The 26,808-nt window shown below is 47.0% G+C and overlaps 2 long non-coding RNA genes across 3 annotated transcripts in view; both read left to right on the top strand.

The window, feature by feature from the left end:
• Positions 1–6,352: 6,352 nt before the first annotated feature.
• On the top strand, positions 6,353–10,896 carry LOC112544297 (uncharacterized). Of its 2 annotated transcripts, none has more exons than XR_016347666.1 (5): positions 6,353–7,684; positions 8,311–8,505; positions 9,295–9,346; positions 10,007–10,217; positions 10,531–10,896. It is a non-coding gene; the product is annotated as an uncharacterized LOC112544297 (long non-coding RNA). The 2 variants fall into 2 exon arrangements; XR_016347667.1 differs by having other exon boundaries at positions 9,326–9,346.
• Positions 10,897–11,372: 476 nt separating this feature from the next.
• LOC112544298 (uncharacterized) overlaps positions 11,373–26,808 on the top strand; it is a 28,144-nt gene continuing 12,708 nt past the window's right edge. The window contains exons 1-5 of the long non-coding RNA XR_016347676.1: positions 11,373–11,554; positions 12,223–12,433; positions 12,747–12,887; positions 22,275–22,468; positions 26,353–26,466. This is a non-coding gene — a long non-coding RNA (uncharacterized LOC112544298). The remainder of the gene's footprint in view (positions 11,555–12,222; positions 12,434–12,746; positions 12,888–22,274; positions 22,469–26,352; positions 26,467–26,808) is intronic.

The raw sequence follows: 26,808 nt of genomic DNA on the forward strand, positions 1-26,808 counted from the left end.
ACAGGGGAAAAAGCAACAAACCCAGCCCCACACACCTTTCAGAAAAACATCTTCCGGATCGTGAAGATTAGAAAAAAAAAAGTCCTGTGTGTGAAACCACGAATTATATTGTGTCTGCCAACCCCCTTTGAGAATTGGACCAACTGTCAGTTCAAATGATTTGTGCTTATCCAAACTTTACTCATCAAAGGTTTTTATGAGTTCACTTTGGCCAGTCCTCTGTTTTTCCATGTGGTGAAATCATGCACCTGGAAAACATGCAGCCGAAGTGGTGCAGCACTTGAATAACCTACCTTGTTCTCTGAAGGCTCTTGAGCTTTTCGCATCCTGGTAGTTAAAGTGTTTGCGGTGCTATAAAATTTGTACGACTTCACTGTAAACCCGGGTGTTGCATAACCCTCTTGGAGAGATGACTGGCAGCTTAGTTGTGACCTTGTAACACTAAGAGGAGCCAATGTTGGCCTTAAGTCTTAACTGTCCTGGAAAGAAAGTTAAACATTTAATTTATCCACCTTTGGATCCGCTGTTGTGTGCAGTGGCACAGAAGATATTTTGTGCAGCAGAGGATGCAGAGTACCCGTGATGAACCATGTTCTGTGGTTCATATCCAAACATGCTTCATGAACAGTAGATATACAGCACCACCTACATTCACCTGACTGAAAATGGAAAGCAGCAGCCGAAAAGACTGACACACTGTGCAGAAGGGGGTGGGTAGGCAGGCGAGGAGGGGGAAAGATTGACTGAAGACATGAGGGCAAAACCTGACAGAAAGTGTCATGAGGGTCTTCAATTTCCATTACAGAGCAGAAAGCCCCTTGGCTTTTTAGATCTATTCCAAAAGAGCCCTCCCCACGTATGGTGCTCAGGTTTGTTTCAAGATTGCAATTAAACTGCCAGCCACTTGCCATAGCACAATTCTTAACATTGCTATCACTGCACACCCGTGTTACAAAGCATATGACTATTTGCTGCAACTCCATCCACTCCCTGTAATGGGGATAGGCCTTAAAGCCAAAAGAGTCATAGAGAAGTCCTCCAGGTGGCTACAGGGGCTCGAAGGAAACCAGCCAATTAGGAGCCAGGAGGGAGGACAAGAGAAGCAGCAGGACTAGAGGCAGCTCAGTTGCAGCCCAGAGCTGGAAGTGAGACAATCAAGGGGGTTTGCTGGCAGATCCAAGCACAGCTCAGCGTGGGGAGCTGTTTAGGACACTATCTCCAGGAGAAGAAGTCTTGCAGGCACCACTTTCCTACCGAGTGGGGAAACAGGTTGAGAGACTGGACTCAGAGAGACACTCAACAGAGGGCACTGGGATGGACCTCTGTTAGAAGTGTACCCCGGGAGGAATGGGTGACTGCATGCAAGGCTGCGTGACTTGGCCAGAGGGCTGAGTAGCCACAAGCCTTTTAAAAACGGAGGCAGTGCAAGTATCCACCCTCGGCCAAATGGGGGTGCTCGTGGGAGGTGAGTGCGGACCTGGTTGCACTCCCATACAGTTGTGCCAGGGAGGCATGTTCCTTTGGCTGCTATGTTGACACAAGTGAGCCAGAGGTAAACTATGGCACTTAGAAAACAACACGTTTCCATAGTCTACGTGAAAAAAATTGCAGTGTGCTGAAACAAATGAAGAATACAGAAGAGATCAGCATGCTGATTAGATTGTCCCATGCAATTTGAAGAGGGTTGGCCTCTAGCCAATGAGCCACTTATTACTTGCTAGGTACAAAAGAATAAGGCCATTGAGTTACAACTGTGCTATTCTCTCTCGAAAGATGACAATCTCTTGTGTACTGAACACTCGCGCTCACATGCCTGGTCAAGCAGGCCTGCACCAAATATCTTTATTGCTACGCTGATGTAAAAACATCAAACGAGTCAAAGTACTGGTAGATATAGTTATATAACATGCTGTATACCTGATTCTGCCACTGACTTCCTCCGTGACTTTGGGCAGGTTCACATAATTTCCCTGGCCCCATCATTGGTGGTTATGACTGTGTGGAGGCAAACATCTGAGAAAACAAAAGGCCTGCTCCTAGCAGACTGAATACTAATCAGGACAGCTTATGCACAAGACCGGCAAGGGGAGGGAAAGCCACGTAGAAGGGGAAATGAACTCAAACAGCCTTTATATCCTAGGGTACGTCTAAACTACATGCCTCCGTCGACGGAGGCATGTAGATTAGCCAGATCGGCAGAGGGAAATGAAGCCGCGATTAAAATAATCGCGGCTTCATTTAAATTTAAATGGCTGCCCCGCTCTGCCAATCAGCTGTTTGTCGGCAGATCGGGGCAGTCTGGACGCGCTGCGCCAACAAAGAAGCCTTTCTTGATCGGCACAGGTAAACCTGGTTTCACGAGGCATACCTATGCCGATCAAGAAAGGCTTCTTTGTCGGCGCGTCGCATCCAGACTGCCCCGATCTGCCGACAAACAGCTGATCGGCAGAGCGGGGCAGCCATTTAAATTTAAATGAAGCCGCGATTATTTTAATCGCGGCTTCATTTCCCTCTGCCGATCTGGCTAATCTACATGCCGATCTGGCTAATCTACATGCCTCCGTCGACTTGCTAATTTGGGGACAGTGTTGCTTGTGAGAAGAACCACTGGTGCATGTCCCAGGGCGTGGTGGTGGGGAGAAGACCACTTCTTGACATTCAGTTCGTGGGGTTTCCACTCAAGCCAAAGCATTGGGATGCAGCAATACTGTATATCTAGTTCAGTTCCCAACTCTGTGCTTCCAGGGAGACCTTAGCAGCCCTGGAGTTGCAGGGAAAAATTACCTGTTTGTGAGGCACGTGGGTACTACAGTGATTAGGGGGCTGGGGCACAGAAGTACTTAGAGGGAAGGGTGAGTACAGGTTGTTCCCCAGTGAACAGAGGTTATACTCCAAATCCTGTAGTTCTTGAGGGATGTTTAGGGTTATGTGCCCAGAAGCTCTGTGCTGGCTGGATAGTCCCCTGGTCTACAGGTATGCCCGGTACCCTTCCCTGCTCCCCCATAGTGGCTTTCCCAGCATTAGGTGACTGTAGAAAAGTTCATGCAGATTCAGTTCTCAAATGTCTGTGCTTCAGTCTTCACTGCAGAGGATGTGAAGGAGAGTCCCACACCCGAACCTCTCTTTTCAGGTGATAAATTTGAAGAACTGGCCCAGACTGAGGTGTCAGCAGAGGAGGGTTTGGAACAAACTGGTACATTAAACAGTAACAAGTTACCAAGACCGGAGACTATTCACCCCAGAGTGCTGAAGGAACACAGATTTGAAATTCCACCATGTATGTAACCTGTTGCTTAGCTCATAATTCATAAATTATCTGGGAAGGGGGGTAAAGAGGTGGAAAAGTTTGCAGGTGACACAAAATTGAGACACTTAGGTCCAAAGCTGACTGCAAAGAGTTACAAAGGGAACTTACAAAAGATAGCAACTGAGGAACAAAGTAGCAGATGAAATTCAGTGTTGATAAATGCAAAACAATGCACATTAGAAAACATAATCCCAGATGTATGAATAAAATTATGGGGTCCAAATTAGCTGTAACCACTCAAGAAAGATATCTTGGAGTCATTATGGATAGTTCCCTGAAAACATCTGCTCAATGAGCAGCAGCAGTGAAAAAAGTGAACAGAATGTTAGGAATAATTTAAAAAGGATAGAGAATAAGACAGAGATAATCTTATTGCCTCTATATAGATCCATGGTATGCCCTCATCTTGAATATTCTGGACAGTTCTGGTCTCCCCATCTAAAAACAAATATTACAATTGGGGGAAAGCACAGCGAAGGGCAACAAAAATGATCATGGATATGAAACATCTGTTGAAGAATAGACTAAAAAAATGGGGACTATTTATCTTAGAGAAAGCAAAGGGGACATCTGATAGAGGTCTTCAAAATCATGAATGGTGAGGAGAAAGCGAATAGGGAAGTATTATTTATGCCTTCATGTAACACAAGAACCAGGTGTCAACCAATGACAAAAAAAGGTCAGCAGCTTCAAAACAAAAATAAGGAAGTATTTCTTCATACAGTGCACAGTCAGGCAATGGAACTCCGACAGGGGAAGATGTGAAGGCCAAAAGTATAACTGGGGTAAAAAAGAATAAGACAAGTTCAAGGCATGGAGGTCAGGACCACAACCCCATGTGCTGGGTGTCCATAAACCTGGGACGAGGCAACAGGAAATGGATCATTTAAAATCACTGTGTTCTGTTTGTTGCCTCTGAAGCATCTGGCATTGGCCACTGTTGGAACCCACAGTCCTGATCTAGACGGACCATTGTTCTGATACAGTCCAGTTTTTCTTGCATTCTTGTGACTTCTGGACAGGTCATAATCTGATGTCCCTGGACTATCAAACTATGTAACCATTCATATATGACAAGGTTCTGTCTATGGAGGATTACACATCATTGCATTCCTTCACATGACTCTTTACCCAGCTGATCCTTGCTTACAGATTGATTTTGCTTGTGGACCTAGAAATTGGATCTCCAGGCTTCCCAGGATCATTTCTTTATTAGAAGATCTACCAGCTCCAGCTAGTAAGAATCTGCTCTGCTTCACCCATAAATCCTTACAATGCTGTTGATGTTGCTTCATCTTCCACAAATGCACTGGAGTGAAAGAAGAACAGGACCGCTATTTGGTTCATTTTAGGATAAAGGGTAAGACCATGTGGGTGGGATAAAGTCAGAGCAGCAGTACTCTGGAATCTCCCCTCCCCCAACGAATTATTCTAGATTTACACCAATGTAGCAACACTCGGAAACATGCATGATGCAGATCTAATGACTGAGTTCATTAGCCTCACAATATCCACACCTGATGCTGCCTTGTAGCTTTTATTCCCATAAGTCATCTTCATGGGGTTGAGAATGTCTGGAGTGGGATGGGAGCTCCTTCTAAAATAAACCCAAATTCTGCCTGGTTCATAAACAGATTCTGACCACTCTAAACTCGTCTCCAGACAACAGGGTCATTCCTCTCAGTTGTGTTAGGGCATTTTTGTTGTCTTAATGCGGGAACCTGTTTGATCCCTGCACACAATGGGATGAAATCCCACACAAAACAGAAGAAAAGCATAGCTCAAATGTTTCCAGTACATACGCATCAGTGATGGATCTAGTGCCGAGAGGATTACAATAAATACATTCTTTGTAGATGCCGTTTTAATCTTTCAAGCTAAACTTAGATCTTGGACACCTGTCCCCATAGCAGTCTGTCTCCCAAGCTCATGAATTTTGCACACAGCTGCCAGTGCCGTATGTGGGGGACTCTTTTTTTCTCAGCTGGCTCCATTCCCAGCTGGCTGTAAAAAGTAGGAGCCTGTCTTAGAAAGAGAATTTCCACGTCTGCCTACTGTGATGGAAACAAGAAGATATGAAAAAAAGATGTAATGTCCTTGAGTGTTTTTTTGGGGGGGGAGGTTTGAACCATTTATTAGCCATTCTGTACATAGATCATCTCCAGGGAACTAAGTTACATATTATGATAAGTATAGAGTGCCAGCGCCCCATGGAGTTTGTTTCATTATTTATGTGGCTAAAACAAAGTATCTGACCAAACGAATTACCTTGGAAGGTTGACTCTGAAATAGGACCTAAGGAAGTGCACTAGGTGCAGGGGGACTGGAACAATTTGTGGAGTGAAGGTGCTGAGAGCTACTGAACCAAATTGTAAGCCCTGTATGTAATAGAAACCACTCCAAGCCCAGGTGTGCAGCACACCCTGGTTTCAGCACCTATGAACAGCTGGCCTAATGAGTATTTAACCTGAATTGGTAGTGGCAAAATGAGAGGACCTGGTGAGGCCACATGTGGAGTATTGAGTCTAGTTCAGGGCCTCCCACTATAGAAAGGATGGAGAGGGCCCAGCAGAAGGCTACCAAAATAATTAGGGGGCTGAAGCATATGACCTATGAGGAGAGACTGAGCGATTTGGGTTTGCCGGAAAAAAGCGCCAGTCTAGACGGGGATCTTTCAGAAAATAAAGCCTTTTCCGAAAGATCCCTTATTCCTTATTTTAAGAGGAAAAGGGATGCAGTCTAGACACAGCCCTCATGTGTTACTTTTATGTTCTGGTCAAATTCTACTTTGGGGAGATACATTTTTGCCTGCTCTCAGCCCTTCCAGTTGACTATGGTCATCTTGTATTCTTGTCCCAAACAGATGTGCAGTGTTACTGTACACTTTTCAACTTCCTCTGCAGATTTAGCCATAGTGCAGTGGTGGGTAATGGGGAGGTAAGTCATTATCCACCATCTGATAAAAGACGGTAGCATAGCCCGCACTGCTGTGCCATGTCAATATCTTCATGGTCTCTCAAGGAAAAGGAAGAGGGCAGCGAAGGAACTTGGATCTTGTTAGGCAACACATCTAACCTACTAGATAATTATTTGATCAATCAACATGCTTGTCAGATCAGACTTTAGATACATTGGCGGCTTGCCAGGTGCTGGATCAGAGAGAGTTTGTTTGATGTTATCAGAGCATAATTAGGTGATGTGCGTCACTTTGCAGTCTAGGCCAATGGTGCCCGAATGTGAGGTCTGCTCAGTGGGAACTCCAAGACCTGCTTTCCTGTCCTGATAGCGGGTCTCTTGCTGTAGCAGCCTGAGGATGAGAATAAGCGAGGTGAGTCGGAATGCAGGAGGGCGGTCTTAAATCTGAACGTGTGTTTCGGTTCCTCTGCCACCGCTGTCAGCAGGCAGCTGAGACAACAAGTAGAGTCAGTTTCTGGAGACCTCAGGGCCTAGTGAAAAAGAAAGCTGAAAGGGATTTACTCTATAGAAGAGTAAAATACCAGGTGTAACATGCAGCTAATTATGCCAGTGGTTTACAGGAGGGATTTAAAATGTTTCTTTCTGAAAAGCCTAAAAGGAAAAAAAAATCAAAGGAGAAAGATTGAAAAACAAGTATGAGAAGATACAAAACAAGATTTATATCTAAATAATTTCCTCTAATTGCTGTTAGAAGACATTAATTTTCCTTTTGATGCTCTACTTTGTGCCTTAGGCTTTACTGTACCTGCCAGCATGGCACGGAGTCAGAGGATTAGCTGAGCAGTTCTTTAAAAAAGCTACTGCAAAAGATTTAGCAATGGATAGAGTGTGGAGGGGTTTTTTTTTTTAAAGGGGGAGGATACTGATTTAGAAGAGCTGAATTCTGTCTTCTTCCGCCCGCCCCCTTGTCTCTGTGCAATCTTGCTGACTTCACTGAGACTGCGTGGGTACAAAAGAAGGTTGGATTTGGCTTGAGAGAGTGAGAGAGCAGAGAAATATAATGCAGGTGTACAAGGCTATAGCTGATGTAGTGGCATCAAAATCATTACTGGTAAAATTCATGCCTGTGCAAAAAGCCAGCCCAAGGCATGTACACAAACTAAGTCCCCTGTCTAAGCTACCTTCCTCTACTGCCCTGTTTTTTTAAGTGGTATAGCAGTGGTGCATAAAACAGGGCTTTAAGTAGGACTATATGAGACACCTGCTATAGACAGTTAGGTGGTCTGGACTATGATGTCATCAGTATGCAGATGAGATGAACTTCTGTCTCTCCTTTCCCTCACATACACATGGTGTGACGTCTCTGGTCTCCCAGTGCCTTTCCAGAGGTGAGGCTAGTTATGGAAAGCAGTGAGAGTTTGGGAAATGGTGTGTGTGTCATTTATCAAGGAGGTTCTCAAGGTAAGGAGACTTCTCAGCCTTTGCTTGCTAAGGTTGTTTTGATGGTTGAGGCTAAGTTTTCAAGTTTCATGCTCATGGTGAATGGTTAGTAAAGCCAGATAAAAAGATCCATTCTCTTGCTAGAAGGTTGCAGTATAACACTACTTCATTCCTTAAAGCTCCAAATGGTAACACACAAGAATCTAGAAACACAGAGAAAAGCAGGTTGCTCCCCTAAATCAGAGCAGCGTGGTACAGTTTACCTTACTTTAGTGTGGCTGGCACTACACCCAGATCGCACACTTCCCTGTGGAGCCAAGGGTGGAGGGAACCCTAAAATATAAAGTGACTACTTGAAAATTTATTGTTGTTTTCAATACACCACATCTAAGAGATGTTGTTGTCCATTCCCATGAAAGCCAATAGGCATGGAAGGGTTCAGTTCTATAGGCAGCTTTGAATATATCAGCCTAGACATGTGGTTTTGTCTCCTTCAACCAATGTAAAATGAGTGATTGACCATAAGGACTACACTATATCAATATCAGACAGATTCAATCCCTCTTACTTCCCCACTGTTCTCTGTGTCTGCTCGGTGACTCGATCTAGCCTAACAAAGCGAAAATATCCATCCTTTCTCTTTCTAGTATGCATGACACAGTAGTGGGCAGTGATATTAAACTGTGGCTCAGACTTCCAGGGCTCTGTGCGCGCTTTCCTGATGCTTGATAAAACTGACAAAGGCACAGTGAGAAATGAAAGCCACTTTTGAATCAGATGCATAAAAAGTCCTATGGACAACAATATAAGCCAAAGAAGTTCAGTGCTGATGAACTGTTCAGGTGAGTCACTGTGGTCAGATTTTTTTCCCCAAAAAGTGTTCAGTTAGCACCCACACCTGAGACTGATGAGTAGTGCAAATAAATTCCCATAGGGGCTCCAAAATAAGCAAGTAGCTTTCCCAAAAACCAGCTAGTGGACTGGAGGGACACTGTGAGTGAGGATCTCTTTGCAAATCTGGTCCCACTAAAGCATGAGCCAAACAGTCTCTCTTAATCATTGCCTGTCTGCTGTTGATTAAACAAACACTTTAGAGTCTGAGGAACATTAGAATTCTGCAGGCTCCATAAATGACTGAGTTCAGGAGGAATGATAAGTTGTTACAGTCAAACCCCAAACCGCTGCAGAACCAGCCAGCCCTCTGAATCCAGGAAAACAGTGTTAATTTCTTCAGAAACAAAAGTGGAAGTTAATAACATGAAATATCTGACCACGAGCCAGATGTTTCAAACAGATAACAAGCAGCTCAGGAAGCCCTCCAGCATTTGGCTTCACAGAGAACTTTAAGATCTATATGTAGCCCTTCGGGGATAAATTGGGTTAAACGACACTGTTTAATGTAATGTGTAATGCTTGTGAAACGAAGACATGAACTACTATGTTATGCTCTCAAAACTCAGTAAGAAAAGATTTATTTTTTTTACAGAGATTGGTGAGGCTTGAAAGTGAACTAACAATTAGGAATGGAATGAATGAGAATTTTGCACACACAAAAAGGCGTGTAAAGTCATGAATAACATTCCTATAGATAGTTGCTTTTAAAAATGCTTTTGAGGCTTTTTGTCCCTAAGGCTGCCATTTTGTCTTCCTGCTCCTGGCCAGGCAGCTCCTTTGCAGAACTAGGTAAGCACCCGGTATTTTTGCCTCCTGAGGGGAAGGGGAAGAGAGAAGAGTGGGGGAGGAGGGGAAGAGAATAATTGTAGGTGTCCAGTATTTTCTGAATTGTTTTTACTGGACAGAAGGTGAAGCTACCAGACTGTCTGGGTCAATACCGGACACCTGGCAACCCTAGCAAACTGCAGGCTGTAATGGCCACTCATAATTGGCAAAGGGGTGTGGACCTGCTGCCCCTGCCTCCCATGGCTGCCTCTCTACATCTCTAGTTGCCTTGGGCCTTGCTTCAGGCCCTGCAGCTTGGGAGCTCACATGGCCAGAGCTTCCCCAGCCCTGCCTGCCTTCCCCAGCCCTGCTCTACCCCCAGGAAGCCTCCTGCTTCCCCAGCAGTCAGGTCCTTACTGCTCTCTGTGCAGAGCAGCAACCAGTCCTCCTCTCCCCCAGGAGTCCTTTATATAGCCCCCAGCTGGGCCCTCATTAGCCAGAACTGCCTCAGCTGGGGCTTTGCTCTCAGCCCTCACTCAGGCCTGGGGTTTTACCCTTAAAGGGCCAGCACAGGGCAAATGCCCTGTGTCTCACCCTCCTCACGTATCTCCCACAGCGGGCGGGGTACCCTAACGGCCCAATATTTGCCTTACCTGGGCCCATGGGGTGTCTCTCCTTCTGCAGGTTCTCCACCCCATGGAGCAGCCTACTCCCCTCTTCAAGGGTCTGGGTCCCCACAGTGGTCCTCTCCACCCTAGCAAGGGTCTGGCACCTCTGCAGGCAACATCCAGAATCAAAATGACATCCTCTGTGCAGCATGACCTTGCAGCTACAAGGACACGATTATCGTTTTAAAGAGCAGGATGGTGTCCTCAGCACAGCATGATCATGGCAGGTACTGTACATGTGACATCATGCCACATGAAGGGTACCATTTGGTATGAGGATAGATGCAAGTGGTGGCCAGATAAAGCCAGCCATCGCCATGCTATTTGTTAGTTGTAGTCTGGCAGCACATAGCAGCCCAGATCATAGACCAAAACCCCATTGTGCTAGGTGCTGTACACGCGCATGGATCTGGGCACCTTTCAAATATGCATGGCTCCATCCTCACAACACATCTTCTGCAATAGGCGTTATTGTTTACAGAAATGACTTGTCAACAGTCACACAGGATAGGAACAGGTATTGACTGCTTCTTTCCACAGACACACGCCCAGTGCCTGGACCACAAGAAAATCCAGCAGGAATAAGCTGCGTCTGAATTATGGAGAAATTGGGACATTGCCATCTGCAGTCTTAGTAAAATGTGTGGCTAAATAGCAGTTCTTATACATGAACTAGATTAGGTGAGTGATGTTCAGCTGGAATGGAAACACCAGGAAGAAGAAAGACCTTACATGGGTTCATGTTACAAGTTTCTGGTTTCAAAACCAACTCAAGGAAGGGAGAATTGCTATTGTTTACCAGGCTTTCCTTTTTATTTGCCTTTATTTGGTTACTAGTCCTTTTGTCAGCAAAACTTTGCAATGAAATCAGAGTTTTGGCCACTTGAGGATTGATTTAAATCTGCCTGACTTTCTCCTCTGAATATTGCACCCATTGCTATAGTGTTGGGGGGGGGGGGGGAGAGCAGGGGCGGTGGAAGAGAGAAGGGGTAGATACAGGAACTATTGAGCATCTGTCACCAGGCAGACTCAACACCATGGCACTTCCAGCTTGTTGTTCTGGGAATTAGCCGATTTGGCTTGCTGGACACCACCCTCTAGCTGGTGTCTCCCCGTGTTCTCCTTAACCACAGCATCCTCTTCAGGACACTGCCCTCTGGCAGTGCCCTCTCCAGTGTCTGAGCCCCTTTCTGAGGATTGGGGTTTATTCTGCTTGCACTCCAGGGTCCTCCTTTCACCGGGGCACCCTGTTCTCCTCCCAGGGAACACCCAGTTCACTTGTACCCAGCTTGCCTCACTGCCAGTCTTCATCTAGCCCCTGCCTCAGGGGAAAACTGTAGGGTTTCCCGATGGTTTAACCAAAAATACCCCCACTCCCCCAACCGGGTAAAACAATTTTGTTGAGAAAAATAGGGGGAGACCGAAGTTGTTGAGGAAAAAGACTGAGTTAAGCAAAACAAAAAACCATCATGGCCCCTTTAGGAAATGCTTTTGAGGCTTTTTGTCCCTAAGGCTGCCATTTTGTCTTCCTGCTCCTGGCCAGGCAGCTCCTTTGCAGAACTAGGTAAGCACCCGGTATTTTTGCCTCCTGAGGGGAAGGGGAAGAGAGAAGAGTGGGGGAGGAGGGGAAGAGAATAATTGTAGGTGTCCAGTATTTTCTGAATTGTTTTTACTGGACAGAAGGTGAAGCTACCAGACTGTCTGGGTCAATACCGGACACCTGGCAACCCTAGCAAACTGCAGGCTGTAATGGCCACTCATAATTGGCAAAGGGGTGTGGACCTGCTGCCCCTGCCTCCCATGGCTGCCTCTCTACATCTCTAGTTGCCTTGGGCCTTGCTTCAGGCCCTGCAGCTTGGGAGCTCACATGGCCAGAGCTTCCCCAGCCCTGCCTGCCTGCCTGCCTTCCCCAGCCCTGCTCTACCCCCAGGAAGCCTCCTGCTTCCCCAGCAGTCAGGTCCTTACTGCTCTCTGTGCAGAGCAGCAACCAGTCCTCCTCTCCCCCAGGAGTCCTTTATATAGCCCCCAGCTGGGCCCTCATTAGCCAGAACTGCCTCAGCTGGGGCTTTGCTCTCAGCCCTCACTCAGGCCTGGGGTTTTACCCTTAAAGGGCCAGCACAGGGCAAATGCCCTGTGTCTCACCCTCCTCACGTATCTCCCACAGCGGGCAGGGTACCCTAACGGCCCAATATTTGCCTTACCTGGGCCCATGGGGTGTCTCTCCTTCTGCAGGTTCTCCACCCCATGGAGCAGCCTACTCCCCTCTTCAAGGGTCTGGGTCCCCACAGTGGTCCTCTCCACCCTAGCAAGGGTCTGGCACCTCTGCAGGCAACATCCAGAATCAAAATGGCATCCTCTGTGCAGCATGACCTCGCAGCTACAAGGACACGATTATCGTTTTAAAGAGCAGGATGGTGTCCTCAGCACAGCATGATCATGGCAGGTACTGTACATGTGACATCATGCCACATGAAGGGTACCATTTGGTATGAGGATAGATGCAAGTGGTGGCCAGATAAAGCCAGCCATCGCCATGCTATTTGTTAGTTGTAGTCTGGCAGCACATAGCAGCCCAGATCATAGACCAAAACCCCATTGTGCTAGGTGCTGTACACGCGCATGGATCTGGGCACCTTTCAAATATGCATGGCTCCATCCTCACAACACATCTTCTGCAATAGGCGTTATTGTTTACAGAAATGACTTGTCAACAGTCACACAGGATAGGAACAGGTATTGACTGCTTCTTTCCACAGACACACGCCCAGTGCCTGGACCACAAGAAAATCCAGCAGGAATAAGCTGCGTCTGAATTATGGAGAAATTGGGACATTGCCATCTGCAGTCTTAGTAAAATGTGTGGCTAAATAGCAGTTCTTATACATGAACTAGATTAGGTGAGTGATGTTCAGCTGGAATGGAAACACCAGGAAGAAGAAAGACCTTACATGGGTTCATGTTACAAGTTTCTGGTTTCAAAACCAACTCAAGGAAGGGAGAATTGCTATTGTTTACCAGGCTTTCCTTTTTATTTGCCTTTATTTGGTTACTAGTCCTTTTGTCAGCAAAACTTTGCAATGAAATCAGAGTTTTGGCCACTTGAGGATTGATTTAAATCTGCCTGACTTTCTCCTCTGAATATTGCACCCATTGCTATAGTGTTGGGGGGGGGGGGGGGGGGAGCAGGGGCGGTGGAAGAGAGAAGGGGTAGATACAGGAACTATTGAGCATCTGTCACCAGGCAGACTCAACACCATGGCACTTCCAGCTTGTTGTTCTGGGAATTAGCCGATTTGGCTTGCTGGACACCACCCTCTAGCTGGTGTCTCCCCGTGTTCTCCTTAACCACAGCATCCTCTTCAGGACACTGCCCTCTGGCAGTGCCCTCTCCAGTGTCTGAGCCCCTTTCTGAGGGTTGGGGTTTATTCTGCTTGCACTCCAGGGTCCTCCTTTCACCGGGGCACCCTGTTCTCCTCCCAGGGAACACCCAGTTCACTTGTACCCAGCTTGCCTCACTGCCAGTCTTCATCTAGCCCCTGCCTCAGGGGAAAACTGTAGGGTTTCCCGATGGTTTAACCAAAAATACCCCCACTCCCCCAACCGGGTAAAACAATTTTGTTGAGAAAAATAGGGGGAGACCGAAGTTGTTGAGGAAAAAGACTGAGTTAAGCAAAACAAAAAACCATCATGGCCCCTTTTAAAAATGCTTTTGAGGCTTTTTGTCCCTAAGGCTGCCATTTTGTCTTCCTGCTCCTGGCCAGGCAGCTCCTTTGCAGAACTAGGTAAGCACCCGGTATTTTTGCCTCCTGAGGGGAAGGGGAAGAGAGAAGAGTGGGGGAGGAGGGGAAGAGAATAATTGTAGGTGTCCAGTATTTTCTGAATTGTTTTTACTGGACAGAAGGTGAAGCTACCAGACTGTCTGGGTCAATACCGGACACCTGGCAACCCTAGCAAACTGCAGGCTGTAATGGCCACTCATAATTGGCAAAGGGGTGTGGACCTGCTGCCCCTGCCTCCCATGGCTGCCTCTCTACATCTCTAGTTGCCTTGGGCCTTGCTTCAGGCCCTGCAGCTTGGGAGCTCACATGGCCAGAGCTTCCCCAGCCCTGCCTGCCTTCCCCAGCCCTGCTCTACCCCCAGGAAGCCTCCTGCTTCCCCAGCAGTCAGGTCCTTACTGCTCTCTGTGCAGAGCAGCAACCAGTCCTCCTCTCCCCCAGGAGTCCTTTATATAGCCCCCAGCTGGGCCCTCATTAGCCAGAACTGCCTCAGCTGGGGCTTTGCTCTCAGCCCTCACTCAGGCCTGGGGTTTTACCCTTAAAGGGCCAGCACAGGGCAAATGCCCTGTGTCTCACCCTCCTCACGTATCTCCCACAGCAGGCGGGGTACCCTAACGGCCCAATATTTGCCTTACCTGGGCCCATGGGATGTCTCTCCTTCTGCAGGTTCTCCACCCCATGGAGCAGCCAACTCCCCTCTTCAAGGGTCTGGGTCCCCACAGTGGTCCTCTCCACCCTAGCAAGGGTCTGGGGCCCCACTGAAGCACAGCCTGCTCCCAGGCAGGACCCCAGACACTCCCTTACAGGAGGCTTTTGCCCTCACCACTCCCTCCTTTGGAGTAGCCTTGCGCTGAACCTCCTTCTTGGCCTCCCGCCCCATGTGCAATGTCCGGTATTTTCTGAATTCCCGACTGGGCGCTGGACGGAAGCCTGGCAGGGGCGGGGGAGTGACTGGGCTAGGAGACTCTGGTCATGGGCAAGAGCTGGGAGGCTTGGGGGCTGGGACTCCCAGCCACTCCCCCCACCCGGCTTCAGCACACAACCAGAGGCTCCCAGCACCAATTGCGGCCCCACCTCTCAGCTGGGAGCCTCTGGTTGCGTGCAGAAGCCGGGCGGGGGGAGTGACTCTCAGCGCCTCCTCCCACCCAGCTTCTATGAGCAACTTGAGGGAGTGTCTGCCAGGGGCACAGCCCCTTGGACTCCAGCTGCGGCCAGTGGCTGCACCCCCTCTCCCCACCCCCCTTCCTCTGGCCCCCCCCATCCAGCCCAGCAGCCCCCGGCCCTCCCCAGCTCTGCTTCCTGCCACCCTTCCTCTGGGCCCCCCTCTCCTCCTATCCAGCCCAGCAGCCCCCGGCCCTCCCCAGCTCTGCTTTCTGGCCCCCCTTCCTCCCGGCTAGCCCCACGGCACCCAGACCTCCCTGCCAGCTCTGCTTCCCACCCACCCCCAGCCAGTCCCTCCTGCCCGTGGCACGGTCTACCTGGTAACCCTACCTCCTCCATGCCATTTGTAGTCTAGCCAGGGCCCTGCAGGTCCCCATGGTGCACTCCTTCTTCAGGTGCCCAGGCTCCCCACAGGCCCAAAATGTTCATGACCCCCCCATTGCCTTCACCGAAGATGCTCTCCCATTGTCCATATTATCTGGTTGGGGCCTCCCTGCTCCAACCCAGTAGGGGCACTCCTTCCTCACATGTCCCCTGTGCCCACAGGCAAAACAAATTCTAGGTCCAGGCCCTGGCTCCCAGCTCTTGGTGCCTGGTTTCCCATGGAGTCCAGGTGCCTACCCCTGCAGCAGCCAGACCAGTCCCTTTTGCTGCTCAGGAAGCTGGCCACCCACACCTTCCAAACAACATCCTTTTCTCCACCCACAGTTTTGCAGGTCTCCTCATGTGGCCTGTTGGCCAGAGTCTGTAAGATAGCTCCCTTGGTCACAGGGCAGCATGGCGCAATGGCCAGAGTGCCTAAAATAGCCCCCTCACATCAGGAGGGGACTGCACATACCATGTTCACTGCATGTCATGGGGCAGACTCACCACCAGGGCGCCTCCGGCTGGTTGCTCTGGAAATTAGCCAATTTGGCTTGCTGGACACCTCCCTCTAGCTGGTGTCTCCCCATATTCTCCTTGACCATGCCATCCTCTTCAGAACACTGCCCTCCGGCAGTGCCCACTCCAGTGTCTGAGCCCCCCTTTTGAGGGTTTGGGTTTATCTTGCTTGCACTGCAGGGTCCTCCCTTCCCCAGGGCACCCTATTCTCCCCCCAGGGTACACCCAATTCCCCTGTACCCACCTTGCCTCAGTGACCCACTGCCAGTCTTCATCTTGCCCCTGCAGTCTGTAATAGCCACTCGTCACTGGCAAAGGGACGTGGACCTACTGCCCCTGCCTACCACGGCTGCCTCTCTACAGCCCTAGTAGCCTCCAACCTTGCTTTAGGTCCTGCAGCCTGGGAGCTCGCTTGGCCAGAGCCTCCCCAGCCCTGCCTTCCTTCCCCAGCACTACTCTACCTCCAGGAAGTCTCCTGCTTCCCTGGCAATCAGAGCCCTTCTGCTTTCTAGCCAGAGCAACAGTCACTCCTCCTCTTCCTCCAGGAGTCCCTCATTAGCAAGAACGGCCTCAGCTATGGTTTCTCTTGCAGCCCTTAATGGGCTAGTGTGGGGCAAACGCATTACTACTAAGCTTTGTCTCGACTGGCAAGTTTTTCTGCAAAAGCAAGTGCTTTTGCGGAAAAACTTGCCAGCTATCTACACTGGCCGCTTGATTTTGCGCAAAAGCACTGACGTTCTACTGTCTGAAATCAGTGCTTCTTGCGCAAATGCTTTGACATTCCTGTTCGGGCAAAATCCCTTTTCTGGAAATGTGTTTGCGCAAGAGGGCCCGTGTACACAGCTAAAAACTGTTTTGTGCAAAAAAGCCCCGATGGCGAAAATGGCGATCGGGGCTTTCTTGCGCAAAACTGCGTCTAGATTGGCACGGACGCTTTTCTCCAAAAAGTGCTTTTGTGGAAAAGCGTCCATGCCAATCTAGACACTCTTTTCCGCAAATGCTTTTAACAGAAAAACTTTTCCGTTAAAAGCATTTGCGGAAAATCATGCCAGTCTAGACACAGCCCTAAATTGCTTCCTCTTCCAACAGTCTGCTTTCAAGACCTCAAAAACTTTCCCACCAGTGTTCCCTGTAAGCTGTAGGCTTGTGTGGCTGCTTAGGAGAGATTCCTGTACTGCCCAGAGTGCTCATAAATAGGTTTATGTTTCTCCTGGTGGTGCTCATTTGTACATGCCTTGGTACACATAATATTTATTTTGCACATGGATGGACAAAATCTGCACATGGATGGAAAAGATTAGAGGAAACATTGTTCCTCGCTGATATCAGTCAGAGTTGCGGGTACTCAGTATCTCTGAAAATGAGGTCCAAGCTATCTCAATTTTAGGCATTCAAAAATGAGACTCCCAAAAGTTATGGGGGCATTTGAAAATATGGGTCTACTGAGTCCATTGCGCATCAATATGGCATGAATCTGTGGTAGAGCCTATATCAGAGCTCAAGGGAGTTAGATACTCCTTGTGTCATCCCAATTCACAAAGCAAGGCCACCTCTGATTAAAAAGATTAAATGATTAAAAAGAAACACTCTAGAAATATCTAATTTAATAAGGAGCAATCCATGTGGATTCATAAAAGAGATTATTGCTGATTAATATTGCATGAATTAAGTGCATTCTTCAGTTTTTAGACTAGAGCAAAAGATCTGACCTGATTTATCCTAGAACGTAAAGATAGATAAGAACTATTACCTCAACTAGACTCTTTCCCTGCCAATGAAGGTCTGTATGTTTACTAGTGCTTATCCAGCTTAGTTTTATATGTGCCAAGCAAAGATGCTTCTACTGTTTACTTCCCTCGGACAATTATTCCACAGAGGAATATATCTTACTGTTTGGAAAATTTTCTGGACCGCCTGATTTTTCCCTGCCTCTCCTTGTATCAGACTCCCAAGTTGCATCCCAAACAATTCCTTTCTCTTTGTTGCTTACACACCTTCAGCCTCTGTACATTGTAATCATATTCCTCTGGCCTGTTCCAGACTCTCAAAAGCTCAGGAAAGATTTAGTACCAAAAAGACTCATCCACAAAGGCAGGGTAGGGACTAGTTAAAAGCTGGCTTTGAGACAAGAGACGATGGCACAGAGGGTATGTCTAGACTACAGAGTTTTGTCAGAAAAACAGCTTTTTTTTCCAGCAAAACTTGAGTTACGTCCACACTGCAATTGCATTCTTTCGACAGAGGGCTTTTTGTGCAATTGGTAATCCTCATTGTATGAGGAAGAAGCCTTTTTGCAAAAGAGCTCTTTTGCAAAAAGGCGTGAGCTGATGGGGAAGAGGGAGTTTTTTCGGAAGAAAGAGGAAAAAGCACAGGTGCCCTGGTGGCCATTCTGTCCACATCAATCTCTGTTTACATGCGAGAGAGCATCCAGGCAGTGTGGATGCTTTCGAAAAAGTGCATTGCTTTTTCTATGTGCTTTTGCAGTGTGCAAAAGAAGATCTCTTCCAAACAAAAGCTTATTGTGCAAGAAGAAGACGTAACCAGAGAAAAAACTGTTCAGGACAGAGAGTTGGAGCAAGAGTCAGTTTTAGCCAAACTTTTGTTCCTCTTATCTATAGAATGACCTTGAAAAGGGTAGGATTGAAATATGGTTGCCAGTGAGACAAAACAGGGCTAAGAGGGAGCTCATTTATGTCTATGAGAAGAGAGCAAGCAGAAGTTTGTTTATGGTGAATTGAGTTGACTGGTTCACATATTGTTTGTTGTTCCTCTCTCTCTAGTCAAATAAATAGCAACAAAGCATCAAAGAAGTCTGTAGAAAGTATCTTCGATGCTTTTCTTAAAGCATTGTGAAAGATACGGAGGTATAGTCTTCTTTGGGGACAATCCCTGTTATGCATGGCAGTGTGGAGTGATTCTAGTTTAGGGAGCTGGAAATCAAAAGGTCTGGGTTCTATTCCCAGCTCTGAAAAGGTGGGTGCTTTGGGGGTTGGAGGAGAGCTGGGATTGAAATCCTGGCCCCCTGGAAACTTCTGTTGACATCACTGGAGCAGGATTTCACCCTGCTGGCTGGTTTGCCAAAATGGTGGGTTGAAATTCACTTAGGCTATGTCTACGCTGCAGGTTTCTTGGGGTCTGAGGGAAAAGAGGGCTTCTTGCTCAAGAGTTATCCTTCTCCCCACGAGGAATAAGCCCTCTTGCGCAAGAGCTCTTGTGCAAGAAGGCAGTGCGGACAGGTTAAAATGGCCGTCAGAGCTTTCTTGCGCAACAGAGTGTCCACACTTCCATGGATGCTCTTGCGCAAAAGCACATGGCAGCGTGGACGCACTTTTGCGCAAGACCTTTTGCACAAGAACTCTTGTCACAAAACAGTTCTTGTGCAAGAAGCCTGCAGTGTAGATGTAGCCCTGGGGTACGTCAACACAGCAGCGTTATTTTGGAATAACATTTGTTATTCCAAAATAACTATGTGAGCATCTACACAGTTAGGCCGTTATTTCGAAATGATTTCAGAATAATGGGTGGCTTATTTCAGTGTTTATAAACCTCATTCCAGGAGGAATAACACCTCTTCTGAAATAGCTATTTCGGAATAGCAGTAGTGTGGATGCTCCACTGCTGCTATTTCAAAATAGCTTCTCCTCCAGGCCGTTCAAAGTAATTACTCCCCAGTGCCTCTTGGAGCTCTAAATCGAGGTAGCATGTCCACATTAAGGGAGCCTGCCTTGCATTAATTTCCAGGCTTCCCTGTAGTAAAGACGTGCTATTTCGAAATAAGCTATTTCCAAGTATTTCTTCATGCCGAAATAATTGTGCTATGTAGACGGGGCCTTACTCAGCAGATGGGTTTAACTTTAATTGAAGCAAAGCAAATGGGGATCAGTTACTTATAAATGGGAAGCTTCTCAGGATAATCTCATCAGTCACTTCCAGCACCAGACAATACAGCTCCACTTTCCCTTTGCTACCCAAACTTCTTTATAACTTTTTGTTATCTTTTCTTAGCCGTATATAGTAGTCACTCACTTCCATGCTAATGCTTCCCCCTTGTCAGTGCGGGGTTAGTGTTGGTTCAAACTGGGCTTTATTAGCCCGTTAGTTACTTTATCTTTTCTTTTTCTCACAAATACAGTGACTCTGCAATTTCTTAAACATGCCCAGTTCTGCTTATGCTGGTTAAATGTTATCAGAACAGATTCTTAACACTCACATCAGTCTTCTATCAGGCCTATTCACTCACAACACCAGGGAGTCGTAGGCCACATCTCCATTTGTCTGGCTGGAGATCGATCTTCTGGTGTTCAATTTAGCGGATCTGGTATAGACCCATTACATCGAATGCTGAGGATGCCCCCGGTCGGTGCCAGTAAGCGAAGCCAACAGCAGTGTTTGCTCCCATTGGCCTCCCACTGTGAAGACAGCGCCAAGTTCAGCTTAGGGTATGTCGACTCCAGCTATGTTGTTTATGTTGCGTACCTTAAGCTGACCTTCCAGGTCTCGTCTAGACCTGGCCTTAGATTCTTAGGCTGCCATTGGCTTTTGAGACCTTGAGCAAGTCATGTGGACTCAGTTTTTCCAAAAGGCTAATCCTTGTGGCCTGATCTTCCAGAGAGCTCAAGCTTGAGAGTACATACTGTATACTGAGCTCTTGTGACAAGCTGGCCCCTTAGGACACGTTCCATAGGAGAAAATATCAGTCAGGTTGGACCCTTAACTTGGTTTACTCATCTTGGGGATAGTAAAAAGCCTACACTACCTCTTAGGAGGGATTTGTGGTTTAAGTAGAATCTGTAATTTGGTTTGAGAGCCTTTGATTAAAGGCCAGTATGCTGTAAAACACCACATCATTATTATTCTGTTCTCACCGCTGATCAGTGCTGGAGTGATATAGATTCCAGAGCTACTCCACTGATATAGTGGCAGCAGTATAAATGCTGGTGCCGCTCCGGCAAACAGCTTGCAGTAACACTGACTAGGGCTACCCTGGCAATCATCTGGCAGAGACCCAGACTGGAGTGCTGCTCCATTGATCAGATGCTCGGCGCGGAGACTCTAGTGATGCTCTATTGGTCACTTGGCACTAGCCCAGGCTCCAGTGGTGTTTTACAGACAAAGCAATAATGGACACCCTTTCTTATCGGTGTGCCGCCTCGAAATTCCACTCAGACTAGGCCATGACTCAGTCAGGGCCTCGCTGATTTACACAGGTTCCAAAGTGTTTCCAGCTCAGTAGCGACTGGCTCACAGTGATGCCGGATTCAGAGTCAATCCCCTAGGCTCAAAAATCTGGTGTTCTCAGTAATGACCATGGGCCCCAGTTCCTCTCCCTCTGCATGGCTAGCAATAAACACATCCTTTTTTACTAATTTTTTTAAAAAAATTTACTTACAGCAGGAGTGGGGAAACTTTTTTTGGGTGGGGGGCTGCTGACCCCCACAAAAAACCTCAAAAATTAAAAACCAAACCCAACCTTCCCCCCCCCAAACAAGCAAACCAAAAATCCCCTCACTGATGTGGCCCCTGATTGAGGAGAAAGATGCTACCCATAGTCTCCTAACACACCCGAGCCTAGGAGGGGGCAGGGCACGGGGACTGGAGCTCCAGTGTGGGCTCCCGAATGCTGGGCAGAGGAACCCTGAGCCTTGGGGGGCCAGATTCAGGCAAGCCAGGGGCTGGATGTGGCTCCCAGGCCTTCGGTTCCCCACCCGACTTACAGTAATGATCAGACAGCAATTCCGGATCGATCGGCATCTCACGTGCATAAAAACATCCTCGAGACTGCAAATGAATCACATTTGTGTTTGAAAGAAAGGGGTGGGGAAAGGCGTCAAATGGAAAACGCTACAATAATGGGGGTTCCCACAAAAAATACTGACGGAGGCAGACTGCAGAGAGAAACAGAGGGGAGACCTCAACTGAGTGCACAAGATACTGATGGTTCAGGCATGGATATGCGTGTTAGACTGTTTACTGAAGAGAGTCCCAGTCTCTCATAGCCCGTCCATCCTGAGCAATCTAGGCTCTATCTGTGTGTGTAAAAGATCCAGTGCTTGGCATCCTCTGATTCGTTGTTCAAGGTCTTTGTATTAGCCATGGAGGTAAATAAATTCTGGCAGAATGATTTAGCTGGCTGCGGAGAGAGGGTACGCAAGAGCAGGGAACACTGAGATTACCCTAACGTCCCCTTCCCTCTATGAAGGACAATTAACGTGAGACCCCACAATGCTCCATGCCACCAGCATACAGGGAGTTCATTGCTCATGAATACAATGTGGGCTTAAATATTACTCTACAATGGAAGGGTCACATCAAGTACCAGCTTGGGAACTAGATTCAGAGTGAAGTAAAGTGAAGCAAAGTTTCTGCTGGCATTTAAATAAAAGCAGGAAAAAATGGATGGGCTGGAATACACATTGTTAAATGGGAACGTGCCATGTAGTTAAATCTGTGCCATCCTCTTTACAGATAAGATCTTCTCCTGGCTTGGAAGCAGAATGGATGACTCTAAATGAAGGGACAGCAGCACTGAAGTCTTGAGTAAACTACCGACTAGTTAGATGAACTTCACAGAAGTCTTGTGGGCCTTGTCTAGCTATATGTTTTAGAAATGTGCATCCGTCCATCTCTGAGTCTGTAGGTTCTAGAACTCCTCCTAAATGGTAAATGCTAGGACCACCAAATTTGGTAGGCAGTGTCCTCTCATACTAATTAATACAAGGCCAGGGTTTGGTTGTGCCAAGAATATGGGAAGTGCCGGGAATGAGACTGTTTTCCATAACATGGAAGGGGAGGCGCATAAAAAGGAGGGATGTGATAGTGAGAGTGGACACTGGGGGCAGCAAGCCTGCAGGGGAGAGCTGTCTTGCAGAAAGACCATTGGGGGAAGCCGCACCCCCAAGAGAGTAGCCACCAGGCTGGGGCTCCGCCATCTTGCCTGCCCCACCCCTTTTCCCCTGCCCTTGACTGCAGCACCATGGAGGGGGTGGGGAGAAGAGGCTTGTCACGGCTGGAGGGGTTGGGGTTGGAGGAGACAGAAGGCAAACATTTGTGAATGGGTTTGCCGGTCCGTGGTATAAAAAAGGTTGGGAACCCACCGATTTAAGCCACTAGGGAGAATTTGTTCCAGGTCTGTTTGCGCCAGGTCACAAAGGGTGAATTTGTTATACAGGAGGGTTGACAGATTTGCCAGGCAAAGTGAGGCGGGACTGACTCTGTGCTCTTGTAAGGGGCGGGGCTCCCCCCGCCATCCTGCAGACCCCCCGCGATTTGAAGGGCTTGGCGCTCTGGCTTCCGTCACTCTTGCAGTAGCATCAACAGACAGGCTCCTCAGGCCCTTTTGCATCACTGGTCCCCAGGGCAACTGCCCCTCCCCCCATTGGCAGGTCTGCTGCTCCAGCCCCGCCAAGCAGCCTTCAGTTCAAACTGTAGCAACTCGTGTTTTGTTCTGGAAATCCCTGTTCCAGTTTCTGGTATGTTGCCATCAGAGCAGCGTGTGGTGTTTGACAGGAGCAGCAAAACCCATACTTGTATTTTCCTGAGCCATCCCCTCCACCATGCTATAAAAAACTCCATGGCCCAGCTGTGTTGTGACTACAGCTTTTCTGCATATAAAAGCCAGGGCTAGCGCTAGGGCGTAGCAAGTGGGGGAGTTGCCGGTGGCTCCAAGCCTCTGGTGGCACCACAACACTAAGTTGCTCAGACTTCGGCTTCAGGTGTAAGGAATCATCTTCAAGCTGTGATTTCCACCGAGAAATATTCACTCTGGCTTAAATCATTTATTTTCACAAAGTGAATGAGACACAGAAGCCAAACACTCAGCCTCTTAATGTCTTACATAATTAAGGACCACTTTATTCCCCCTTTTTATTAATGACTTACCTTTAAAAATGTGATGCCGATAACAGAGTTGTGTAAAATGTATTATTCAGCTGGTTGCTAGTTGCAGCTAGTTGCTGCCTCACGGCTTTTGTCAGAGGGGCTGTGTTGAGTTTGGTTCCAAGACAATAACTTTTTTTTTTAAATAAGGGGGGATGAAAGGGTTTAGAGGGGTCTTTTAGACAATTTGAAGTTTTGAGTGTTTTTTTAAGAAAATTTAATTAAAGACAAAATAAAACACATGGCATTACATAATTAAGAAGATCAAAGTACAACAAAGACAAATTAATTACAGAGACCCTAATTCAGAGAAAGCATTTAAGCATCTGCTTAAGTCCATTAGCTTTAGGCAGTACTTAATCACATGCTTATAGTCAAGTCCCAATGAAGTCATGTCTTAGAATGTGTCTACACTACAAAGAAAAGTCGGAAAAAGATATACAAATTGCAAACCACAATTTACGTATCCTTTTCCACTTTTCTTTCGGCACATCCCTTTTTCCTCGTACAACGAGGTTTACAGGGATGGTGAAAGAATGCGTCCGCTTTTCCGAAATTGTTCCTTGGACGTGGCATAGCTTTTCTGGGATACCTCTGATATCCCGGAAGAGAGCTGCACTGGAGACATAGTCAAGGTTAAGCATATGCTTTCTTGAATATATGTGTGGACTTATGTATAAGGCTAGCTTCTGGAAAGCATGTATACACATGAGATAAATGGGATTTAAGCCCTTGTGTAAAATTAAGCGTGTGTGGAAGTGCTCTTCTGCATAACGGTGTTATGTTGCGTACGTCAAAGACTTAGATGGTACTGTTAGCTTATCATAGAATCATAGGACTGGAAGGGACCTCAAGAGGTCATCGAGTCCAGCCCCCCGCTCTCAAGGCAGGACCAAGCTCCATCTACACCATCCCTGACAGATGTCTATCTAACCTGTTCTTAAATATCTCCAGAGAGGGAGATTCCACCACCTCCCTTGGCAATTTATTCCAATATTTGACCACCCTGACAGTTAGGAATTTTTTCCTAATGTCCAATCTAAACCTCCCCTGCTGCACTTTAAGCCCATTACTCCTTGTCCTGTCCTCAGAAACCAAGAGGAACAAATTTTCGCCTTCCTCCTTGTGACACCCTTTTAGATATTTGAAAACCGCTATCATGTCCCCCCTTCATCTTCTTTTTTCCAAACTAAACAAGCCCAGTTCATGAAGCCTGGCTTCATAGGTCATGTTCTCTAGACCTTTAATCATTCTTGTCGCTCTTCTCTGTACCCTTTCCAATTTCTCCACATCTTTCTTGAAATGTGGCGCCCAGAACTGGACACAGTACTCCAGCTGAGGCCTAACTAGTGCAGAGTAGAGCGGCAGAATGACTTCACGAGTTTTGCTTATGTCGACAGCCCTCTAGAAAGGCAGCCCACCTACAGAAATACTTCGCTAAAAGTGGCAATCTGAAGGCTTCTTGTGTAGTTGCTGAAATAGGGCCATTATACAAGATGAAAGGAAAAATACAAGAAATAGAACAAGTTAATTGCAGAAACGGCATGAAAACGAGATTCTTCAAGTCACATAAAAGTACAGAGAATGATTTTTTTTAAACTGGTGGTTATCCTGACTTCCATTTCTCTACGCATGCTTTTTGTTCACTATTACTGAAATCACGTGTGGGTGCGCGCGCGCACACACACACACACACACACACACACACACACACACACACACACACACACACACACACACACACAGAGTTTTCACATGAAAATTCCCTTCAGCTGGCCAGTGACTGATGCACCCACAGGAGAGCACACAAAAGGGATGCCGGTATCGGCGTAGTGTACTCTCAAAAATAATAGAGACTTTTTCAAGATCAAAACCTCATTGCACCAGAAATCCCCTTTTATTTTTGGATGAAGGGAGCTTTGTATTCTGATGGACCCTATCACTGAACTAACTAAACTTCTTGTTGCATCTTGATATGCTGGGTAGGAAAACATTATTATTCCCATTTCCAGATTCAGGGAGTTGGCCAAGATCATACAAAGAAATTTTTGGGAGAGGTAGAGATGGAACCTGGCTCTCCCAATTCCATATGCAGTGCTTGAATGACAATATCACCTTTTCTTCATGTAGAATCCAGAGTAAAAAACAAACCAAGGCACAGAAACTCCTGGCCTCTAACCTCTTTTGTTTGCTACATCGTCTTGCAGAGAAACTCAACTGCAATGGACCACTTTCTCTCTAGTGGTCCCGTAGGTCCACAACAGGTACCTGAAACAGCTCTAGAGAGAAGCCTTTTTGTCTGATGTACCTGCTACATTAACAAGCAGTGATGTGCTTAAATTATGATCTCGCAATTAAAAACTGTATTCAAGTCTTCTACTTCTCCTGGAGTATGAAGACTTAGTAAATCAGATAGCTACATGGAGGGTTTCAGACAAGTTACAAATTATTCATAACCAATTATGTAGATTTCTTTTGAGCTGTAATAATAAAGAACCTCCCAGTGACATGTACAAAAAGTGGGTTGAATTTGTTACCCCCAGAGAAGAGGAAGCACTACTATTGTTTAAGTCTAATGTGTAAACATGTTAATGGATCCACTCGGAAGCATTTGAGGGGAGAGAAAAATGGTGCAACCTATTAACTGTCCATGTCCTTGTGATTGCAGAATAAATTGACTTTTATTGTATCTGCGCGTTAGAAATCTTAAGGGATGAAAAGCCTTTTGCTACATGGCTGCTTGATAATTGGAATCAACAACTCAAGGAATTAAGGAGCTGAGGTCAGTACATGCTTTTAAAATGATTTGCAGGTGATATATCACCCGTGACGCACTCGGTGGACTAATCTCTAATTGTATTTTCTTGTATGGTTCTGGAACGAATGGGTGATTTTACCTGACAGATTCTGACCCTCTCCAGGCCTTTTACACAAACGAACGAAGTCCCTTGCAGCCCTATATTTCTATGTTTCTATTTGTCCAGCAAGGCCAATATCATGTCCCGGGCAGTGGCCACAATCAAACATTCAAGAAAGTACTGGAAAAGACACTCCTTTGGGCTCTTAACACTTTTCTAGGACACATTGAACTTTGGGGGGGGGGGCAATGTGGTCTAGGGGACTA

This window comes from Pelodiscus sinensis, chromosome 21 (assembly GCF_052426305.1).
Source record: "Pelodiscus sinensis isolate ZL-2025 chromosome 21, ASM5242630v1, whole genome shotgun sequence".
NCBI lineage: Eukaryota > Metazoa > Chordata > Testudines > Trionychidae > Pelodiscus > Pelodiscus sinensis.